General features: G+C 35.7%; 1 protein-coding gene across 4 annotated transcripts in view; it reads right to left on the bottom strand.

Moving 5' to 3' along the window:
* Nucleotides 1-21,006, bottom strand: part of LOC123524117 (heparan sulfate glucosamine 3-O-sulfotransferase 5-like) — a 257,617-nt gene that overhangs the window by 117,731 nt on the left and 118,880 nt on the right. For 2 of the 4 annotated variants that reach the window (XM_045302060.2, XM_053539223.1), the window contains one exon: nucleotides 7,470-7,516. The exons of the other annotated variants lie outside the window; for them this stretch is intronic. The gene's annotated coding sequence lies outside the window, so the exon portion shown is untranslated. The remainder of the gene's footprint in view (nucleotides 1-7,469; nucleotides 7,517-21,006) is intronic. 4 annotated transcript variants of the gene reach the window in all.

The following is a 21,006-nucleotide window of genomic DNA, read 5'->3' as shown; positions in this document are numbered from 1 at the left end:
AAATGAGATTAAATGAGCAACAATGTGGACATTGCAAATGACAAGGAAATGAGATTAAATGAGCAACAATGTGGACATTGCTACTGTTAAGACTTGAGTAAAGGGCAACCATATGGATATAGCTATTGTCAAGGAGTTCTAGGTAAATTTGGACATGACTGTTGTCAAGGAGACTAAGGTAAAGGGCAACCAAGAGGTCACTGCTATTGCGAAGAAGATTTGGGAGAAAGGCAACAGTTCAGAAGAGGATTATGGCAAAGGGCATAAACACATTGTCAATATCAAGAAGACGATGGTGAATGGCAATCATGTTAACATCGCTACTTTGCAGTAGGCAATGATTTGGACACTGATGAAAGAGACCAGGATCAGGGCATTGATCTGAGCATTGCATTATCAAGTTGGCTAATAAGGTGAAAGGATGAGATTGTTAACAATTATAGAATGTTCTATGAAACATCATCTCTGGACAAACACTTCTGCAGAAGATTTTCAAAACAGCTCATTGCATGACAAAATTACAACTCAAACCAGATCAGAGATACTACAAAACAGACCTTCAAATGTGAGCTTGACCTTTGGGCTACTGAGCTTGGTCTTGCACAAAACACACTGTTTTTGTATGATTAACGTTTAAGCAGAAGTTAAGAAAATCCCTGAATGAATTATAGAGAAATGGTCAATACAAAAAGTAAAGACTAACATTAAATTGTACTCCTTAGTTTTACTATGACCTTTGAGCTATGGACATAGGTCTAGCATGCCAACTCCCTTGATTTATAGCAGAGATATGGACCAGACACAAGCTCCTGACCTTTTGTTGTAACACTGACCTTCAAGATATTATATAGGCCTTGGTTGTCTGCAAAAAAACTCAGAATCTATCGCTTCACTGAGTGTGATTTGCTCATTGCACAACATGATCGGATGCACAAACATACCACCAAAAGCCATTCTGCTTGCAGTAATCTTACTTTACAAGAATTTATTTGAATCTTATTCTTCTCTCCAAAATCAGGCCGCCCAACAAAAACAGATTGGATTTAGACACTGCTTCACAAGATTTAATAGAAAGATGGATAGATGGGCAATGTCAGATCTCAAAACCATTTTCATCTCTTTATGTCTACAATAACGATATATCTTAAGTAAGTCTCCATAGTGATTCAATCAATGTCTAAGATCTTTTCACATCCAATTCAATCTTCATTTTTATAGCCAGCTCTTTATTTATGTTGATTTACATATAGTTTGAACTTAAATACTTCAGATAGATCTATCACAAAACAAAGCATTTAAAGACCCATCAATTTCTTTTTTTAATGGCACTACCGAAAGTCTTCATATCAATCACTGAAATTACACGTCTGCTTTAAGTGAAGCAGTATTATTCCTTTTAACAGATAACTTGTTAAAGCTCCCTAAGTTGTTAAAAATTTGTGCTAGATCTTGCAGCCTGAGACACAGTCTATATAAATTTTATTATAGGTATAGGCATAGGAAATAGAGATCAATATAATTGCACCTTTACTAATCCTACCAGGTGTTCTGTATTACAAAAGTGGATCTATTGTGACATTTTGATACAAGCAAAACAGTATTATCTGCACTATTATTTACCTACTGGTACTTCGTTTTATTATTGGCTTGTTAAAAGTTAATTTTTTACCATATGTAAGTTGACAGAATCATTGGAACCATGTCTTGAGGGGTAAATCAAACACAAATGAATAAATCCTTAATGATTTTGTTGTGCAAAAAAGTATGATATTGTGTCTTAAACAGTTTTCATTTTCCACTCAATTGTGTAATTGCAAGGGAAGTAAACTAATAGATCTCTACTTATAAGTACTAGCCCAAGGCAAGAGTTGTCATTCTTTGTGGATCACAACTTTAAATTAAAAATTAAAACTTCTGTTATTGATATTAACAAAAGTATCATAAACTTCACATTTGTGAAATCATTTTTGGTTATTTCAAGGACTTGGAAATTAATTTCTAGACTTCATTTAATGTAATTCTATCATTGAAAATTTTAGGGCCTATCTCTAATAGGTATACTAACTTAGAAATATGAACAATTACTACAATTCATGTTAACATTACATTAACATGTTTATATACTTGACTGCATTCAGTCTCCGTGAAAATCAGATAAATTGTAAACTGTTGGTCTATCTTTTAATTCTGTGTCCACTGTCCACCTCGGCAATCTGCATCCCACAGTGATCAATTTTTCTTGGATGCATAAGCTGACAAGATTTCAATATAAATGATTGAACAAATTGTTGCAATGGTCAGGGAGCATCCTGATATATACAACAAGGTGCTTAATGAGAGTACAGATCCAACACTGTTGGTAATATGCAGCAAGGCATAGCAAAAGCTTTTAATATTGATGGTGTATCAGCAAGTATAACATTTATAAATATTTCAATATACCAGGTGTTAAATGCGTATTTCAATTACCATTGTTAAACGCAGTTCAAACATTTGAACAGTACAACAGTATTTTATTGTGTAAGTAACTAATTATCAACATGCATTCATAAATAAAATAAATAAATTTTACCCCATCATTTCAATTAATTTATCATTGACATCTTAAATGCTCAAACTCACAAAAGAAAGACCACAGTTCACGCTGTGACATAGGACAGCCCATCAGTTCTGAGAAATGGACAGAGTGTAATAGTAGTATTGCGAATGAATCAAACTTGCGCTAGATCTTGACAAATGTGTTCATATAAATTCTAAGAAAGTTTTATGAAAATTGTCCCAAGAAATGTGACCTCTGATGTGTTGAAATGGTAAAAACGGCCATTTCTGACTAATTCTAGACCTGATTTCCCAGTATTACTGCAGTGATCTTGTGCAATCGTGTAGCCATCTACATTTTATGACAGTTTCATGAAGACGATTCAAGAAATGAGGTCTCCAGTGTGTTAGGGAACAAGTTGTAACTATAAAGGACATCGCAAATTGTGCACTTGACAGAAGATTGAGAGAAATCATTATTACCAAATATAGAAAATAATAAACTTCATTATAACACAATGAATAATGCATTACACACAATTAAACTGGACCCAGATGTTCATTATATAGTTCAACAGAATTATTCAAATAAAAGTTCTAATTCCAGTTGCAAGGTTTTCATTTACTGTATATTTGCCATAAAGAAGGTGAGCAGATATAAATTATTTACAGAAGTAGCTTACAAATTAAGTAACAATAAATAATGACAAGAGGGCCATGATTACCCTAGCTCGCTCACCTGTGTCTTAGACCTTAAACAGGCTACAGAGTGTGCAATTTTGGAAGGGGACCATGATACATTCTATGTGTTGAAAGTTCCATCAGCAGAAGTTGATTACATAAATAGATGACATTGTGACAGATAGCAAACAAATCAAACACTAGCTATAATGCTTCTTAGGTCTTTAAAATTTAGGTGGAAAACTAGAAATGTGTCCATGGGACACAGATGCCCCCACTATATGACAAAGGACACAAATTTTTTCCTAGGTCAGGGGCCATAACTCCTACAATACTGAATGAATCCGGACGCAAACCCCAGGTGCACAACTGCACATGGTGACCAACATTCCTGTAAACTTTGGTGACTCTAGGTCGAATAATTTTGGAGCTACACGCGACACAACATTAAAATGACAATTTTTAACTAAGTCAGGGGCCATAACTCCTACACGACTGAATGAATCCGGACGCGAAACCCCAGGTGCACAACTGCACATGCTGACCAACATTCCTGTAAACTTTGGTGACTCTAGGTCAAATAATTTTGGAGCTATGTGCGACACAACATTAAAATGACCAATTTTTAACTAAGTCAGGGGCCATAACTCCTACACGACTGAATGAATCCGGACGCGAAACCCCAGGTGCACAACTGCTCATGCTGACCAACATTCCTGTAAAGTTTTGTGACTCTATGTCAAATACTTTTGGAGCTATGCGCGACACAACATTCTAGGAAGGACGGACGGATGGATGAACATACGGACGGACGGACAAGGGCAAATTTATATGCCCCCCCCAAAGTGGGGGCATAAAATACACAAAAGTGAAGCAGACTAAGGGTGTTTTAGATGGTCTTTTTATAATGGTAATCTGCATCCAGCAGTGCATGAAAAAGGCATTTCTATATTTAGCTCTAGTGGCCTGTAAAAGGGGGACTGTGCTTCCATTTAAACAAGTCTGGAAGGGGACCTCACAATGATGCTATAGATCAAGTTTGGTAAAGATCCATTAAGCTGTACATGTGAAGTTGTTTATAAAGGTGCTTCTATTTTTCTCTCTAGTGGCTCCTAGAAGGGGCCAGGTGCCCTAAACTGAACGAATTTGGAAGGGAACCTTACAATGATGCTACAGACCAAGTTTATTGGAGATTCATCATGTGGTTCATGAGAAAAAGTGGTTTAAAGGTATTTCTATTTTTAGCTCTAGAGGCCCATAAAAAGGGCCAAGTGACCCATTTGAACATGACAGAGAGCGATCTTACAATGATGCTACATACCAAGTTTAAAGAATATCCATAAAGCAGTACATGAGAAGTCGTTTAAAGTATTTCTATTTTTAGCTCTTGGGACCTTAAAAGCGGTCAAGCACCCTCATTTAAACAAAAATTAAAATAGGACCTACTGACCAAATTTGATGAAGATCTATCATGCAGTTCATGAGAAGACGTCATTTTAAGGTATTTCTATTTTTAGCTCTGGCGCACCATAAAGCGGCAAAGCATCCCAATTTGAACAAATTTGGGAGAGGACCTTATAATGATGCTACAGATCAAGTTTGATGAAGATCCATCAGGTGGGTTAATGGTAAGAAGTCATTTAAAGGTTTTCTATTTTAGCTCTGCTGGCACCCTAAAAGGGGCCAAGTTGAAACATCTGAATAAAGTTGATTGAGGACCATGCCAGATTGCTACTGACCAAGTTTGGTGTAATTCTGACCAGTAGTGTCATCTGAAGAAAAGTGTTGATGGACTGATGCATGAACAGACAATTAGTTTGATCTTGGACTGAGTGAGCGATCAAAATAGCTTACCTCATGCACTTTGTGCTCAGTTGAGCTAACAAGACTGCAGTCTAAACATCAACATTATACTAAACCCATTAGTGTCATTCTCAATTGTTAATGTGATGTGATAGTAAATGAACATTGGCATCTCAGCCAAAATAAGCCTAAAACAGTACAAAAACAAACTTTTCTATACATATAAAGTAGGCCTTCAGACTATCATTATTGGTAATTTCCTCACTGCACATGCCACATTTTGACTTCTTCGAAAATCTTTTATTTTCACCCAAGATACAATTATATTCCCACTTAGACTGTTTATGACTGCAATATATACAGTGCAAACTATGAAAAGCTGATCCTGTCTTACCACACAGGCACACAGAATTGATACAATACACCTCACACAACACCAAGTATTACATTTATGGCTTAACAGTCCCTGTGTTGTGTATCGATGTTTCTCTTAAGGTAATTCTGCACATTATGATCAATTTTAATATTCAGCAAATAAAAAAGATGCAGTTGTGTCTTTGATTTTTTGCTAGACTGATTTGAAATACTTTTTCTATCTAACACAAGTTATGGAAAAATCACATTTTTGATAACATTTCGTGAATAGAATTTTTTCTTCAATGTAGATTTTAATGAAACTTCTCACAGTCCTAAATAAACATATGACCTATAATATGGTGAAATAAAGTGTATGGGTCCGTGTGCTTGTTTTCAAGATATTTGCCAATGATTAAAGAGATCCTCAAATTTAGAACTGATTTTAAGACATTTTTCTGAAATTATTTAACATTGTAGATGTTTTAATAACATACTTTAACTTGCCTGTAATTTGAAGATCAATCTTTTAATAAATACGAAGAATATTTAAGTTTAACAGTTCCAATGTTCATTCCAGAATTTTTTTAAGTGGGGTCAAAGGGCCCCAAGAAGGCAAAAACTTGGGGACATTCGAAAGAAACAGGGGCCACGGAAGAATAACTGTTTTACTTGAAATGAAAAGCTGTATTTTTAACAGTTTTCTTACATGGAGCTCAACGTATTATTTTCGCTGTTCATAAAACATTATTACAAGTCATAATATTCTTATTGTTACCAAAACCTGATCACGGAAAGTGCGACAGCCATTTACAACTATTTACTATGGAATGAATGTTTGTCCCCTGATTATGACTTAATTGGTTACTCCACTGGGCGATTTAGCGGTCTCGGACATGTCATCTTTCTTTGGACTTTGTTCTCCACCGTCTGATGTTTTCGGACGTTTTGAGAAAAACGTAAAATTGGATTTCTTTTTTCTCCGCATCGCGACCATATTTTTGTCCACCATTGCATAGCAACATTGAAAGCTGTCTGTTGTTAGGCGACCGGAGACTGGCTACTATTTTAACATCTACCAATGAAGTGGCGCGTTACGTCATCGGAAGAGTTGTATTCGATTCCAACTTCTGGAAGTCAGCACATACAGCTAATCGTAAACGGATTGAATATTTTGTTTTCTGAAAATGTGTGCGCCCAGTGGGCGCTATAGGGCTAACATTTATGTGCCAAAAACGGTAAAATACGTGCCAATGGCCCCATGACGCGGCTTAAAATGAACATTGCAGTTCGTTCACCTGAATTTTAAGTTTGCCTATATATATTAACAGGGAGTTTGAAAATCATTTTTAAAAAGTTTAAGGCACTTATATGGTCAAATGTTTTTGTAGTTCTATATACATGTGGGTTTAACTGATGCAATCGTTGGTCAATATTTCAACAGTATAATTAACAAAACAAATATTTATAAACTTTTTTCTGCAATTGCCCAATTATCATCAGAGACTGCACTGTTCTTGATATAATGTAATGAACATCATGTCGAAGGAATGTGAAAAAGACAGATAATCCTGTGAGGTAACTTGAGTGAATTTCACCCAGGATTCCAAGCACTCAAAGAAAATGACACAAATCAGTTTTCTAACCATTTGGCCTGCTGGCAGCAAGTGATTCTGCCTTTGCGACCAGTGCAGACGTTGAAGATAGCATGTCCAAGCCGGCTGATCATGATCTGCACTGTTTGCTATTCAGTCAGTAAATTTTCAATGAACATCCCTTTGAAAAATAAATGGTATAGCCCAAATCGAATGATGGACCAGTCCATTTTTGAATTTAGCAAGCTAAACGGCTTTGAAGTAGTGAACAGTATAGAAGATTAGCTTGAACTGACGAAAAAATACCTGGTTTTATCAAATAGCTTTTGCCATTTTCCATGAATTTCAAATTTTATTAGAGAAACATTGCTGGTTAACTGGCTAGTGTTGATTAACAAAAGGAAGTTGTCATCAGTTTCGATATTTGCCACCATATGAAACCATTTTATTTACTGATCTGGTAAAAAAACTGCCGAAATGTATTTTTATAGTACATACCCCAGTGATCTGCAAATATACACTTCCTTCTTTACTGCTGCATCATTCTGGAAATAGAAAACAAATGAACTAAATTGGTAGCCGGAAGTGTTAAGAATAGATTATAAATACATTTGTAAGACTATATTCTATATTAACTAGATATTGCTGTTGTTATTTTGAGACTTCGGCAGAAACTGATGATGATCAATCATGCAACATTTATCTCTCAGTAAGATCAATTTAGTCTTCATCAATATCCTACCCATTCTCCAGTGGCAAGATTCTTGCAAAAATTTTATTATACTTTACAACATGCTAAAATAAGTTTAAAACAGGCAGGTTAAAGCTGTCATCTTAAGTTGATCATTCTCAAGGTCCCTCATTTGTTCATACAACTTAACTTACCTGTGACCTTGACCTTCAACAAGGAACTAAGGTCTGGGTTTGCTGCATACAAATTTGCAACATTTTATAAATGACAGCATGCCTGACTCTTTAAAACCCTTCTACTGAATACCAGCTTACATACAAGAGCTTTAGCAAAATTTTCTAAGTTGAAAAAGGGACATAATTTTACTAAAATGTAAGCCAGAGTTATGTATTGTGAGGTCAATCCATGATGCCAAAGACACATGGAGAATCTGAAAACAATTGGTCAAGTAATTCCTGAGAAACATGCTTACATGCAAAACTGTTACAAAATATTCATGTCAAATAGGGGCATCATTTTGACAAAATATAAGCTAGAGTTATGTAACTTGCCAAATGAGATTATCTCATGATGCCACAGATAATTATGTATAAAGTTCTAAAGCATTTGGCTTCATAGTTTCTGAAAAACCTGTTTACATACAAAACTTTAACTCTGTGATGCCAATGCCGACTAAAGAGTGCAGATTACAAAAGATCGACTATTTGAAAAATTTCAAATATTTGTGCTGAAAATAAAATGATCAATTTTATTGCCAGGCAAAAATAAATATCTCAACTTGAGTATATACAGACACTTTCACATCTTCAGTTATACCTACTTCATCATCTAAAACATTCTAATATCCATTATTTTATATCGAAAAAGCAATGGAAACTAAAGCTTATCAAGGCTATCACAAAGAAATCTGAACAAAATAAATTCAGATTCTTGCATTTATCAATCCTGTATCTCAAAATTTTCTATCTGCATTTTATCATAATGGATGAAAATAAAACACAAATATTCATTCTTTGCAGTAAGTAATAGATCAAGATTTTCTGCAATACAATCTGATATTAAAACTTATCTGCAAGAGACATAAAACCAAGTATTGTTTTCCTCTAATGGCCTTTTTGACCTTAAAGAAAGTAATAAGTTGGTTAACATATTTTTTAAATTGCTAGTAACAGTCTGCTTAAAATCAATCAAGATCAAGGTCAAGGTCAAGGTGAACTAAATGAATACAAAATTTAGAATACTACATGGAGACCTCTCTTTGAACATGAAAATCTTCACCAAAAGTCTTAACCAATTCTGACAAAGCAGACAGATAGAGAGAGACTGACATATCAAACCATATGTCTGAATGTTGTAATCTATAAAAGGAACAATCCTACATCAATCCAAATTGGATTAACTCAGAGCAAGGTCAACTAATCTGTCCAAATCTTTCACCAGTGAGAAAGTATCTCTGAAATGTAAATGACCTATTGGCTGTGATTCAGACATCATAATTATTGCACTCTAGAGATATCATTATTTCATTAAAAGACCAGGAAAAGATGACAACTGATGCTGAAATGGCCAACAACACAGGTAAGTCAGTTCTGAAGTAATACTTAGCATATTATAAGTTTTATAAGCAAGAAATAGCGTCAATTACATCAATGTATCGGTAATACAAAGGATGGAACATGACATAAATAAAGAAATTGATCTCGCCTTTCACATATTTTTTGCACTTCTATTGGTCAACAGACATCACGTGGAGACAGGATACCGGGTATATTCCATATCCTGCTAGTAATTTTCTGATATGAAATTTGATCAAAATGATTATGATAGCCCTAACATTTTCCTTATAAAGATTATGACACTCCTTCTACTTTCACAGAGGGGATTTTGATACCCGCTTCAAAAGAGTGAAGGGGATTTTGTATAATCCTGTCATTTTTCAGTGGAGGGAATTTCGATCAAGGGGATTTTGTTTGTCCCCCAAGCAAAGGAATTAACATATTAGTTACTCAGCAGTTTGTTGTAGGATCATTTAATCTACATGCAAGATATGGTTTTAACAGGGAACGGGATGAAAACCCAAATTTCAAGACATTTCAGACATCTTGAAAACTGATTTTCAAAAGTATGGAACAGAAATTTTTTTGTGTTCTATCAAAACCAGTTCATAACCAGTGTATAAATGAGCTTTTGTGTTTTGTGATTCATTCAAAATACAGTTCATTGTGCATTTTATGGCTGGTGTTAATCAACTATTAACAAAACATGATGACCAAACAAATGATTGCAGGATTCCAATTTCAAGTCTGCACTGTAAGTAGCTTTGTTAATTTACAAAATATGGAAGTAAAAGGTAGTCAGCAAGGTAAAATCGTTACACAGCTCGTTAGTGACACCTGGCTTCGCTCTTGCTTGATATGGATTTCCTCCACAGGGTATATCCCCTATCCTGTCACCAACAAACAGTGTAACTCATATACAACCTCAATGACATCCACCACATATTTGCCTGTTTTGTGAGTGGTTCTTTTCCAGTGCGCCAATATGATGTTTGATGTTATAACGTAATAACTGTGACACACAAAAAATGAATTGTTGCACAATAACACAAATTTTTTGTCTTTTGCCACTGAAGGCAAACTTAAAACTTTTTTTTTATCCTGATGAACGTGTAAGTAAAGATCAAAACTAGCTGATTATTTTAATGATTAATCTGACCTGGTGTTTTTATGTGTTAATTGTTATTCATATTTGTTATAAGCATATTAGAAGGGTTTTTTTTAATATTCTATCACATGTGTATGTATGGTTGCATTTATTTAAAACAAAGTAATTGTGGGAATGACTTCTGTTGAATATAAAAGACTTAATATGCTGATCTTTAAACAATCTGTTTTGAGGGTGATAATAAAACTATGTACAAACAAAACATGAATTCCTTCCTTCAATACTTTCCAATGGAAATTATTATAAACATTTACCAGAACCATCTCAGCATCCATTTCTATTTCAAATTGGATGCGCCCTAAAGCAACATTTCCAACTGCGATGTTAATCTGCATTTTCTATTTTCTATGAAATGTTCAGAACAATTATGTCCCAGGTGTGCGAACATAATGTGTACAACACTTTCACAGATAACGATTACAATCCTGATCTAACCATCAAAGACATAAAATGCCAAGGAAAAGAACAAAAGCCAACATACAAAAAACATGCCAGATATTGCTTATATCACCTGCCAAAAGCCATTTCCCTCCTGCAAGTAACAAACTTACTGCATGTAACCTGCTTTTTATTGGTCATAAATCTGATTGCTGCATCTGTCTATAAAAATTCAGGTAATTAATGTCTCCTTACAGTGTTGAATAATTAATGAACATTATTTAAAAAGATTCCATTTACAAGGAACAAAAGTGTGTAACTATATTTTGTCTGTGCATTAACAGAATCAGCAGAAAATGTCAGCTATTTTGTTTCATTCTCGCTCCCATCTCCAAGACCCCCTCCCCCTTACTAGTAAAACTGTTACATATTTATATTGGCTCTATTCTTTTCCATGGAAAATTAACATTGACATCCATTTTGTATAAACAGCAAAAGGAAAGGCACCAAAGTTACGACAGCGCTGCTTCTAAGGGCCGCTGTTTCGATGACGTCCACATACTTTCTTCAGTAATGATAACAACTTTGAAACTATTGCATCTGCATTTTCAGAATCTCCGTTCAATACAAATAAAATCAGGCTCCATAAGAACTAGTCTTAGAGACAAAAATATGGCAGTGTTTACCAGACAGAGATATTTTAGTGGCTATCAGACATAGAGATAGCACTGGTTTCCATACAGTGAAATCACACTGGTTACCCTAAGGGAGACAGTACTGGCAACTGAAGTGATGGAATTCACTTGTTACTGAACAGAGGGAAGGAACTGGTTACCACACAGAAATAGCATTGATTACTATATACAGATGACACTGGTTACCATACAGAGAAAACACACTTGTTACCAGACACAGAAATGGCAATGGTTACCAGAGAGGTGGTACAGGTTACCTTACAAGAAAATGACTGGTTACCATACATAGATAGCGTACTGGTTACCATACACAGAAATGGCACTGGTTTCCATACATAGAGAGAGCAGAGGTAACCAGACAGAGATGGCATTGGTTACTGAACTCAAAGATTGCACTTTTAACTAGACAGGAAGATGACAATGGTAAGCAGACAGAGAGATGACACTGGTAACCAGACAGAGAGATGACACTGGTAAGCAGGCAAAGAGATGATACTGGTAACCAATGAAACTGGTAATCACACAGAGAAATGACTCTAGAAATCAGACTGAGAGATGGCACTAGTAACCAGACAGAAAAATGACACTGGTAACCAGACTGAGAGATAGCACAGGTAAACAGACAGAGAAATGGTACTGGTAACCAAAGAGATGACACTGGTAACCAGACAGAGAAATGCAATGGTAACCAAAGAGATGACACTGGTAACCAGATAGAGAAATGCAATGGTAACCAAAGAGATGACACTGTTAACCAGACAGAGATGAAAATGGTAACCAGACATACAGATGACACTGGTAATCAGACAGAGAAATGGCACTGGCAACCAGACAGACAGAGGACACAGGTACCCACACAGAGAAATGACACTGGTAACCAGACAGAGAGATGACACTGGTAACCAGACAGAGAGATGACACTGCCCCTGTGAAATGAAACATTACTGTTCATGAACAGTTCATGAACAGTGCATGCATAATTCATGAATGGAGTTCATGAACACTTCATGAATTGTTCGTGAAGATAAAATGGCACAAATTCTTGAAACATTCTTAAATACCGTGTTCATGAACAGTGCATGAAAAGTGAAAGATGACTTCAAGAACTAATGTACATGAACAGTTCATGAACTATTCACTTCATGAACAGTTCTTGATATTTTGATGAACATGAATAGTTCATGAACTTCATGCTTTATGTTTTTATTGTGCCATTTTATCTTCGCGAACTAGCAGTGAACCGTTAATGAACATGATTCTTCATTAATTCATGAACTACTTGTCATGAGTAGTGCATGAAAGATTCAAGAAAATAACATCATGATTGTTCCTTTAACCTTTTATCATGGACAATTCAAGAACTCTGTGTGATTCTTTAGTAGTTCATGAACTGTTCATGAACACTTTTTAAGGACAGTTCATGTCCAAAAATTCATGAATACAAATCAAGAACTGTTGAAGTTTAGTTCATGAACAGTTCTTTAATGGTTTGAAGTGTTCATGATTTCAAGAACTGCATTTCGCAGGGGTGGTAAGCAGACAGAGAGATAACACTGGTAAGCAGACAAAGAGATGATACTGGTAACCACACAGAGAGATGACTCTAGAAATCAGACTGAGAGATGGCACTGGTAACCAGAATGAGAGATAGTACAGGTAAACAGACAGAGAAATGGTACTGGTAACCAAAGAGATGATACTGGTAACCAGACAGAGAAATGCAATGGTAACCAAAGATATGACAATGGTAACCAGACAGAGAAATGCAATGGTAACCAAAGAGATGACACTGGTAACCAGACAGAGAAATGCAATGGTAAACAAAGAGATGACACTGTTAACCAGACAGAGATGAAAATGGTAACCAGACAGACAGATGGCACTGGTAATCAGACAGAAAAATGGCACTGGCAACCAGACAGACATATGACACAGGTACCCCCACAGAGAAATGACATTTGTAACCAGACAGAGAGATGACACTGGTAAGCAGACAGAGAGATGGTACTGGTAATCAGACAGAGAAATGGCACTGGTAACCAGACAGAGATGACACTGGCAACCAGACAAACAGATGACACTGGTAACCTGATAGACAGATGGCATTGCTAACCATAGAGAGAAGGCACTGGTAACCAGACCGACATGATACTGGTAAGCAGACAGAGAGAAGGCACCAGTAACCAGACAGAGAAATGGCACTGGTACCCAGTCAGACAGATGACACTGGTAAGCAGACAGAGAAATGGCACTGGTAACCAGACAGAGGAATGGCACTTGCAACCAGACAGAGAAATGACACTGGCAACCAGACAGACAGATGACACTGGTAACCAGGGAGACAGATGGCACTGCTAACCATAGAGAGAAGGCACTGGTAACCAGACAGAGAGAAGGCACCACTAACCAGACAGAGAAATGGCACTGGTAACCAGACTGACAGATGGCACTGGTTACCAGACAGAGATGACATTGGTAACCAGACAGACAGATGGTACTGGTGATGAGACATGGCACTGGTAACCAGACAGAGAGAAGGCACTGATAACCAGACAGACAGAGAAATGACACTGGCAACCAGACAGACAGATGGCACTGGTTACCAGACAGAGATGATACTGGTAACCAGACAGACAGATGGTACTAGTTATTAGACATGGAAGTAACTTTGGTTACCAAACAGACAGATGGCATTGGTAACCAGACAGACAGATGGTACTGGTTACCAGACAGAGATGATACTGGTAGCCAGACAGACAGATGGTACTAGTTATTAGACATGGAAGTAACTTTGGTTACCAAACAGACAGATGACACTGGTAACCAGACAGAGAGAATTGTTTGTTTGTTTATTTTGGGTTTCATGTAACGGTGGGCAGTTAACCTAACCAGTGTTCCTGGATTCTGTACTAATATAAACCTGTTCTCCGCAAGTAACTGCCAACTTCCCCACATGAATTATCAGAGGTGGAGGAACAATGATTTCAGACACAATGTCTTATTCAAATTGTCACGGAGAACATACGCCCCGCCCGGGGATTGAACTCGCGACCCCGCGATCTGTAGACCAACACTCTCCCTACAGATATAAGCGGGCGGGCTGGTACATTTTGTAGCAGTGACTATTCATATATAAAAATTTACCAAAATATCTTTATGTGTGGCAGAGATGAAAGGTATACTGTCCCAGGCCAAGCTTCCTAGACAGAAACTACCAAACAACATCTGATGCGATAAACTTACCTAAAGTACACTAGCCAATAAACTGTAGAAAGAAATTAAGACAAGTTAAAAGAATATATTTGTAAATGACTTTGTCTAGAATATTTCTAGGCATACCTTATTACTAGTCTGCTTGTCTATTCTTTATTTTCGGAGTATATAATAAACCAGTCTACAATACCAGTACTTACAGTGGTTCATAGCCAGACTAATGTCTTAGTAACACTCCTCGCAGCTTTTTCAATTAATAAATTAGCGAAATAAATGGCAAAATGATAACAGAGTGCAGCAGTAGGAGCCAAAATATGCCTCGATTGTACACTGTAGACAAAAAAAGTTCCCAATTAGAAATTGCTTTTAGTAAAAGCATATGTCTCTCTGTGTGCACGCCACATCATAATAGGATATGCATGCTTAATGGTTGTAACTGTATGAAAAGAGCCATATTTCTGAGGCATAACTGAAATCAGAAAATGCAATAACATTTAGTGCTATTGTTAGATATGTGAAAACTGAAATATTGCACACCCAGAGATGGTGCAAAAATCTAGAAATTGTCTCTGATCAGTCATCAGTTTTGTTCTTACAGCTCAAAGCAAGAGAACAATCTATTCTACATCATCTATACCAACACTGTGATGATGATATAGCATTTTAATTAACAAATGTATACGTACAAAAATTCAATTGGACTACAGTACACTTAATGAATAACTAGTACACTTAAAGATATCCAACGGCTTTCTTTCCCTAAAATAATATATATATATATATATTTATTTCAAGTGTAGAAACCATTTTCCCTAGAAAGCATGCCCATCAACCAACTACCAAGTCCAGCCTGTTACTGATTCTGGTTCTAGATATGCAGAAAATTTTCATAAATGCATTCTAGACAAATTATAATAAATTTCAAAGGAAGAATGCCCAAGAACTTGTTAGCCCATCTGGCCTGCATATACAGTCTGGTCCAGCCATGCCCAACAATAAATATTCTTGTTGCTCTAAGTCTGAATACTAACAATTAAGATGTTCCCTTACAATCCACACCACTTTCTTATATGAAAGTAATTAGCTCTTTACATCATTTTCTAGTGTGATACTAATCTTTCACCAACACTGTGATACAGGAATAAAACTGCTTCTGCATCAGTGAATAATTAAATTGAACAAGAGTGATATTTATGGCAGCAATTTTACCAGGATGCATGTAATTTTAATCTTTTCTCTACAAACAAGCAATATCATTTAACAAAAATTTGGGCAAATTAAATTTGAGACAATTAAAACAAATGTCAATACAAAAACTGGCTAATTGTCAGCAACACTTCTGTACACAAACTCCAAGCATCAAGTTTCTATTTTAAACATGGGCACAACTTTGTTTCCACAGCAACACACTTTAGTTTCAGAGCGCCACAAGCCAAATCTGTCATCTTTTTCCTAAAAATGTACTATGTTTTCCAAATTTATTCATTTTATTTATATAAGAGGCACTGGTTGTGTAATGGTAAAGGTTGTTGGCTTTGAATCACTTGTCACTCTAAACTTTAGGTTTGAAAGGCTACAAAGGACATGATTTTTACAAGTAAGGAAGTCATCCAGCAGGTTTAAGGAAGGTCGGTGGTGCATGCTCATGTTTGAAGTAATGTTTGGAGGATGTTGCTACAAACTTCTAGAGATAGTATCCATTTTTTACACACATTATCCAAGATAGTAAATATCAACTCTCAGAAATGTCTAAAAGCATTATTGTTATACTGCTTTTACTGCTATTAAAATACAGCAAACTCAAAAAAATTAAATCCAAACGAAAAACATACAATACCCTTTCATTTTAACTTCAAGAATTGCAATCTGCAAATTTAAATGTAAATGAAATAGCCATTTCAGTCAAAACCATGAAATTTCAAGCCCACCATATTAAATCGTTTTACAGTACTATAACTTGTGTTAAAATGTGTATGTACTAATTTTAGGAAATCAAAATTTTAGCCATGCATATCGCTGCTGATCAATGCACAAAGCTGCTTTCTACAGAACTATTCAATACCTTTTCTCATATTTGTACTAAATGAATTTTTTATTCTACAGAAACTTATCAGCCAGTGGGTGACAAGTGCCTGTCAATTAAGGTATACAATTATGATAAAATTATAAATATTATGGTCATTTATTTACTCATTGTTACAAACAAATTCATTAAAGAGGTCAATATTTGTTCCTCAATATCTCGCAATTTTTACAAACATATTCATCAGACATTTATTTGAAAGGCAATAAATGTACAAAAGCTGGACTGCCAAATAGTTTTGAATAACTTGACTCTTGCCTTTGTCTTACTGTCCCATCTCTTCGGTGTCTCAAACACACTGATAATTTGACAAAAACAATTTTGTTACATTCATCCAGAGATTAAACAGTCTCCTGCCATGGAATCCTATTAAACCAGCATCTCTTAATTTGGTTACGATGTTGTGTTAATGCCATATCTAAACAGCAAAGGTTTTTTACTGAACTTAGTAGCTGATGAAAAGATTCTACCTAGAATGGATGGAACTATTTATTTCAAGTTGTGCCTACAGCAGTAGCCATACTTGCTACACTAGTATCCGATCTTGCGGCCTCTACTGCTGGTTAACAACAACAGTTTATTTAACAAAAAAGCACTGAATGCTAGTCAGGATATGGTTGTCCAATCTGCTAACTACTACACCACCAACTCCTCTTGTCAACAGTACTTACAGTTGTGTTTATAAGTTGTAAGATAACCCTTAAAGTGTCTCTCCCTTTCAGAGCACCAGTACTGACTTGTTCACTAAAAGTAACTGGCAACATCCCCACATAAAGTAGGTGATGGACAGTGACTTTAGGAGAATACCTGCCTTTCCCTGAATCAAACTTGCTTCTCCAAGTGAATACCATAGAGATATAAAAAATAGGAAGAAAAATACAAGAAACAAGAGGGCTATGTATGTGCTAAAAATTAGTTGCTCACTTGACCATGATCTTCCTGTGATTAGTTTAGTGAATATCCTGAATAGACGTTTTAAGATTTTTGTACATTTTTCTAGTGGCCCTTAAGTGATTTTAGACAAGCAGAACCAGTCTGGACAAACTTGAGAAAGTTCCATTCTGGTAAACTCCTCCAAGCACTAATCAGAAGAAGATCGAAGTTTTTTTAAAGATTTTTCTCTCTTTAGCATTGAAAAGTTTATCAAACTTAGAAGGTCCACTAAAGGTAGACTAAATTTAGTGGAGATTCATCATGAGGTGTCTCACTTATAATTCATGTATTTTCCAATTAGTCAAGCAGAACCATCAATTAAACTTGAGAAAAATCTACACAAGGATGATTTTGATCTATAACCTTAGGACAGCGGGCACATTTTTATGCAATCTTGCCAGGCATTTGTATGTTTTTGGCAGCACAGAAAATGACATCACTGGACCTTCAGCTATTTTCGGAAGTAAAGAAAATGAAAGCAGACATGCTAAACTTGAAAACGAAAGTAGCCTTTGGATTTGTCGATAGTCAGGGGTCACGTGCAGGGGTCACCCCGTCAAAATGTATGCGCTCGGACTTCTTATTTCTTTTGCTAATGGGGAGTCAATTTTCAGCAGTTTCTAATGATTTGAAATTACCTGGGCTTTAGCACGACATGTCAGCTTTTCATCTACGAAAACATATATTTGCGCTTGGGATAAACATAAATCCAACAGAGGTCCGACTAACAGAGCAAGGGTACATAGAGATTTTTGGAACTTCGTCAAATCGCTCAAAAGGTCCTTTTTGATGTTGTCTGAAAGTGTCAGTATATGCCTCTGATGTAAGATATTTCCGTATATGAGAGCTGCAGAGCTGAACATTTCAGAAATATTTTCAAAATGAATTTCGTGTAATAAATGTTGATTCTATGGAAGCGTGAAAGGGCCATCAGATGCTATTACATTTAATTATGTTACGGCTGCGGAGAAACGATAAAGAAGTTTGTGACAAGTAGTTGTTTAAAGAATGAAAAATGATGGAGAAAGGTAGGGGGGAAATGATGCCAAATCCTCCATGTATAATTTTACATCCCAAACTGAGCATTGGCTCAGGTGAACTTCAAAGATTAAACTATAATTTTCAATATTAATCTATTTTACTGGCAACATTTTTTACAAGTCATGCACAAGATCAAGTTTCTAACTATATCTATCTTTTTACATGTATACAGGTGTTCAACTTCCTGTGTAATGTCTGGAGTGACCTGAACTTGCTATAACTTTACAGAAAAAGCTAGATATGTAATCTACACCTAAAACATTGATTTCTATTTTAACAAAATTTTATCATTTTTGAAGCAAGAGCCATTTCCTGCTAGATAATCTTACCACTTATAAATATCTGAAATAAGTAAAACATTAATATAAACAACAGTGGTAAGTAAGTGGAAACTGCCCTTAAAGTTCTGTGTGCCTTTTCATGTAACCTTGACCTTTGAGGTACAGACCTGTCTCTTCCTGGAAGCACACCTTCTCATGCTTAACATATGCATTTAGCTTTATTTATTTATAAAGTTAACAACCCAGACACAATGTGTTTCTAGATGTGCATCTAGATAGACTACTGGGCTAACTGGTTGGGTAAAATAATCTCACAAAACATTTAAACATTAATTTGTTTATACAGTATTGCTGCGCCAAATTGTAGACTGAGAGACTGGCAGCAGAAAATTACAATTATTCTTCACAGAATTTCAAATATATCATTATCTATATTTATTTACTTAATTAATTTACCTTAAGCAACAGAGATTATATAGAACTGGGCATAACATTCAAATTATAACAAGATACTATCTGATATAGCTGTTGTTTCAGTTTTGTAAAGGTCGCCAGTACTGTAGTACTGTATTTGTTCACAGGAGACAACTCCTGAAGACTTTTTTTTTTTTTTAAAATACAAGATATCAATTAGTATACACCAATGCTGACTTATTCAGCATGGAGCATCAGAGCCCATGGACCAATGACTTAAGGTATATTATCAACAGCATAAGCATTCATCTGGACCATTAATCAAACTCATAAACCTCTAGCATAATACCCTTGTGCTCTACCTACAAATTGAACAAGGTGGGCCATCTTCAGATGAATAAAAATCAAAATAATGTTCCATTAACCACTGGCACCAATCTGAAAAAAAAGCAGTAAAAATCAGTAATGATTCAGGTATGAGCCAGGTGGAATATATTCTACACCAGATATCAACAAATCTCAAGATATTGCTGGCCTGCCTCCAGGCAAAGGATATGCCTTTTCTATTAAAGTGAAAGGTACTAGATACAAGAATATAAGAATGATAAAATCATGTTGATTTTGGGCATGGCATATATTATAAGCATATCTTCATTTTTTTCAAACACATTTCTTGCAAACCATTCCCTTAAGCTATCAAGGAAGAGGAGTCATGTTGCATTTTCTAATCAAAGAGCTGGTGAGACAGAACTGGAATGCATGTTGTATACTTTTAGTCAGACTGACAACAAATACAATGTCAAGAAATCTGCTATGCCAAAGATAAAGTTATTGAGGAGAAACATTTGTTGGATATCAAGAACAATAACTGACTGAACTTAATAGTAGATTCTGCATAATGTATAACCAAACAGTCAGGAACTCTGTATGAACTGTAACTGTACAGTCACAGACTCTACACAATGTATAACCAAACTGTTAAAGACTCTGCATGATGTATAACCACACAGTCAAGAACTCTGTAGGAAGCGTAACTGTACAGTCACAGACTCTACACAATGTATAACCAAACAGTTACAGACTCTGCATGATTTATAATTGCACTGTCACAGGCTGCACAGTATATAGATATAATTGATCAGTAACTGATTATAAACAATGAAAGATAACACTCTTACAGATTCTGTACAATGTGCAATTTCTTAGTCACAGACACTGCACAATGTATACCTGAACAGTCACAGATTTTATACAATGAACTATAACACTTTTACAGATTCTTCACGATGTATGACTGTGAAGTCACAGACTCTATACAATGGAAGATTACACACTTATAAATTTCAAAATGTAAGACTTCCTCAAAGATTCTACACAATGTGTGATTGAATATTCATACATACTATTAACAAAATGCGATAACTGTGGCCTTTATTTACTAATATCGGATCAACCCATAACAATGAAATAGGGAATCAGGTGGACACATTATATGACAAATATCTTATATCGCAAAACCGATGTAAGTAGCGGCGTGGTCTAGTGGTTAACACGTATGATTTGTAAGCTTACGGTGCTGGTT

This window comes from Mercenaria mercenaria, chromosome 3 (assembly GCF_021730395.1).
Source record: "Mercenaria mercenaria strain notata chromosome 3, MADL_Memer_1, whole genome shotgun sequence".
In the NCBI taxonomy this organism is placed as follows: domain Eukaryota; kingdom Metazoa; phylum Mollusca; class Bivalvia; order Venerida; family Veneridae; genus Mercenaria; species Mercenaria mercenaria.
Note: the sequence above shows the minus strand (reverse complement) of the source record. Positions and strands in the feature narration are given on the sequence as shown.